The sequence below is a fragment of the Terrapene carolina genome, unplaced genomic scaffold, assembly GCF_002925995.2.
Source record: "Terrapene carolina triunguis isolate 2854851 unplaced genomic scaffold, T_m_triunguis-2.0 Scaffold46173, whole genome shotgun sequence".
NCBI classification, from domain to species: Eukaryota; Metazoa; Chordata; order Testudines; family Emydidae; genus Terrapene; species Terrapene triunguis.
In genome coordinates, this window is record NW_020710524.1 from 9,745 (window position 1) to 13,874 (window position 4,130).

Here is a 4,130-nt window from a genome sequence, read left to right on the forward strand (position 1 = left end):
TCCATGGGGCGGACACCGCAGGACAGGGCGGTGGCACCAGGCTCGCTAAGTCCCGCAGCTTGTCACTGATCGGGACCGGGCGGCCGCGCTGCGCTGTAGCGGGCGGAGACTCAATGCCCAGCGGGGGCAGACACAGACAGGCTCTGCGGGCTGGTCTCAGGTCCATGCTCCGGGTGAGTGGATCCCCAAAGCTCCTGAAATAAAATGGAGCCAACAGATCGGCCCTGCCCAGCAGAGAGACTGGGGGAGGTTTGGGGGTGCATGGGTGAGGATGGGGGAGGGATTGTGGGAATCTTCTGTGACTAAGAAGATCCCAGGAAGCTGAATTTTTTACATTGATCCTTTTTACTAACGCGAACTACCCGCCCTTCCCCCGCGGGGATTTGGGGTTGTTTACTTCTTGTTCGAGAAAATCTCTCTGCATTTTAGAAGCTGTTGGGCTCCATCTGGTGGAGACAGCAAAGAACAACACAAATGAATATTGAAAATAAAACTTTTCCTTCTTAATTTAGTAAGAAAAAAATACCGCGGGGAGATTTTGGTTTGTTCTCATCAGTGATACTCAGCCTGGCGCTTGGGGGGTCTAAGTGGATTGACTTTTCATTATGTAGATTGGCAGAAGTTTTTTTTAACGGACTGATTTAACAACAAACAAACAATCCTATCCCCAAAGTTGCCCTTTGAATGGGGAAATGTTTGAGGATTCTAAATGGACAGTAGCTCGTTGTGGTGCGTTGTACTGAATCTGCTGCTACTCTAGCCCCATAGTTTGTTGTTTTGTATCTGCCGTTTCCTCCCAGGGTGTCCACTGTTGTATGGACGTGCGGGACAGGCCAGCCCAGGGAATAACGCTTGGCCCACTCGGAAGCTGTGCTGCTGGGTCTCAGTTTGGGGCTTTCCATGGCCAATCATATTTCAGTCCTTCCATTTTGGGTGTCACAGTGTAAACTGAAACTGGCGCTAAGTTCAATTGAATTCCAAGTAGTGAGCGAAACACACCATGGGTAAAAAGAAAAGAGAATATACTGGGGAAAAAAAGGAAAATGATTTCCAAGTGGCTAACAGGGTATCCCCCATGCTTCTGGAGTTAGAAAAATCATAACAGAAAGCGGCTTTAGCTGAATTGTCAAAGGCCACAGTCTATGAATCCAGCCCCATCACTGTGATGCACATGATTAGACCCACACTGAGCTGAGCACTCCCATGAGTCAGGGATGGAGGATCATGTCCCAAGGCTGTAAAGGCTGGATTCTAGCCAGACTAATGTCAGTAGAATTATTCCAGGTTTAAACGAGAGCAGAGTTTGACCCAGAATGTGGAGAGTGGTAGTGAGGAAATGGCGATGTAGGGGGCTGATAGGCTAACAGCAGACACCACCAATTTGGTCATCTTAATGCAGTCTCTCTATACAAATACACATCACACATCATTTGAAAGTTTTGTATGTCTACTTTAAGATGAGGTATGATGTGGAGCTGTCAAGTGGTGCTGTTACCACAGATATGGGGATAAACAGTGACACCATCAACACGTTAAAATGATCACTTTGAAATTTGCATTTGTTTCTGTTACTTGAATGACTCTGTGTATTATTTCAAGCAATAAAATTGGATTTCTTTGTGACCTCAAAGCATCACAGCAATACCCTAAAGGGTAAAACAAAATATGATAATAAACTTGTATAAGTATCATGGAAAAGTAATAGCGCTGGTAACATTTCTAGTCAACATCATTATCATCTTGTTCATCATTATGATCTCCATTGAATGTGCTTGCGGGCTTGGGGAGGCTAGTCAGTGTCACAGTGCTACCAGCTGCTCTCCGTCTGCTTTTGAGCCTGCATGATGTGACTCAGAAACTTCTCTTCTTCCCTAAAGATTTTTGTCATTTTCTTGATAACACAACTACCTCATTCAGAAGCTCTACAGTGCTACGCAGGCGAATATGAAATAAATGGCGAATGCTGTCCCATGTGCACTGCTGGTAGGTATATATGATTTGCTTCTTTAAAAATCATGACCCTTCCCTAGAGAGTCCAATTGTCTGGCCTCCTCTCGGAGAGCTTGACTACAACCCTACTTTACCCTCCGGCTTTTGCACTCGGCTTCTGTCACTCCAGTACTGACTGTTTGCTTGTTCCCATTAGGATTCATTGTATTCACCCTTTGCCCTGCATCCGGGATCCCCCAGCCCTTCCTGGCCCTTCCCCAGCCCCTCACAGTCCCCTTGTATCGGGATCCAACTGATCTTTCCTCTGCACAGGGACCTCTGCCCGTCCCACCCCAGCCACTGCCCTGCCCCAGGCAGCCGTCCAGACGGCTGCTGTGGACACCAGCACTGCCCCAGCCCCTCACCTCTCAATCTACTTCTTATAGTCCGATAGGACTGGCCACAGGCAGTCACCTGGCTTCCTTAGTCCCCTGGCGCTTTCTGGTCATGTGATCCCTCCAGTCACTGGCTTCACCTGAGGATTCTCCATCCCCCTAGGAGGAACTACAGTACTCAGACCTGCATCTTTTAAAGGGCCATGAATCTGACTGGGCACAGTGGGGACATATGGATCTGTCAAAGGTCCCGTGTCCGTTACACAGAGTCTAAGCACGACTGTACTAGGGATCCTACTGATAAGGGAGGGGTGTGAGTTATGAGATTGTTTCTGTCTGTGCTGTATCTGTGTTGTGCACAAATAGAGGATTTCAGTTCTGGCAGTCTAGTTCTGAGACGTTTACCTTTTATTTCTCATGGTAGTGTGTGCAACATGTAAAATCCACACACATAGTGTGTGCATTTGTTATGCATAATTACCCGCCTTTGCAATCTCTGTATTAATGCATTAAATATATTAGCCTGGTTTACACAGGAGCTAATTGTTTTGTTTGCTTTAGGGAGCAGGGTGTTCAAACATTGTACACAAAATGTCAGCACAACATGCATGCCCTGTGTGGACGACACATATACAGAGCATCCCAATGGCCTAACAGAGTGCATGAGATGTAAAGTCTGCGATGCAGGTAAGGAAGCTGTCCGGTGTGTGTGTGTGTGCGGGGGGGGGGGGGGGGGGGATGGATTTTAATTATTTTTTTCTGAGTTGTCTCCCCCAGCCCACATATACAAAAGCAGCCTAGTTGTTTGGGCCCAGGACTGGAAGTCAAGAGTCCTGGGTTTTGCTCACAGTTCTCTTACTGAGTTCCTTGCAATCTTGGGCAAATCACTGAAGTGGAGATTTCTAGCACAGTGCATGGGCTTCAGTCGCACATCTTCCACTGATTAAGGGCTGTGGAATCATCCCGGGAGATTCTTCTCAGGGGGAAAGTGGATCTCTAGATTTAGCAGAAGTAGAACAAACACAATAAAAATAATTATAATCAAACATTTCACATGGTGTCCTTTGTTGTAGAGCAGCAGCTCTGCACCATCAGGATCTGGATTGTATGCGGGGAGATACCATCATAGATTGTTAAGGTTGAAAGGGACCTCAGGAGGTCATCTAGTCCAACCCCCTGCTCAAAGCAGGACCAATCCCCAACTAAATCCCCAAATGTCCCCCTCAAGGATTGAACTCTCAACCCTGGGTTTAGCAGGCCAATGCTCAAACCACTGAGCTATCCCTCCCTCCAGGAACCTTCCTTTTCAGATCCCAGATCCTGAGCAGTGGCTGAGGAACACGCATGTACCTCAGGAGGCAGGAGTGACATGAGTGACAGTAAGAAACCATTGTGCTCCTCTGCTCCTGGGGCCATCAGGGTCTGGTCCCCAGCATGAATTAGAACAGCCTGCAGGCTGCTCTAGTTTACATCAGCTGCCTATGGCCCCAAAGGCTGTCCCAGCACATGGGGATCCGTTGGGCAGCCAGGAGGACGGGTTGTGTAGCAGGTGTTATGACCACTCCAAAATCCCACTACAGTGGACTGCCCCTCCAGTGACCAGCTGGATTGGAGGTTGTGGTCCTTTATATGTGGCTACTGGGAGCCTGATTCTCCACCGCCGTTGTCATTATTCACACCCGTGCAGATGAATGCAGAGTGGGTGCAAAGCACGATCTCAACTGCAGCTGAGTAGAGAATGCTGGTTTGGTAGCATTTTGCATGTACCCTTTGCACAGATGTAAATACAACACAAGGTGCAGGGCA

The 4,130-nt window shown here is 47.9% G+C and overlaps 1 long non-coding RNA gene across 1 annotated transcript; it reads left to right on the forward strand.

Moving 5' to 3' along the window:
- LOC113405618 lies at positions 1-3,006 on the forward strand. Its single transcript, XR_003369531.2, has 3 exons — positions 1-173; positions 1,878-1,983; positions 2,886-3,006. It is a non-coding gene; the product is annotated as an uncharacterized LOC113405618 (long non-coding RNA).
- The last annotated feature ends 1,124 nt before the right edge of the window (positions 3,007-4,130 follow it).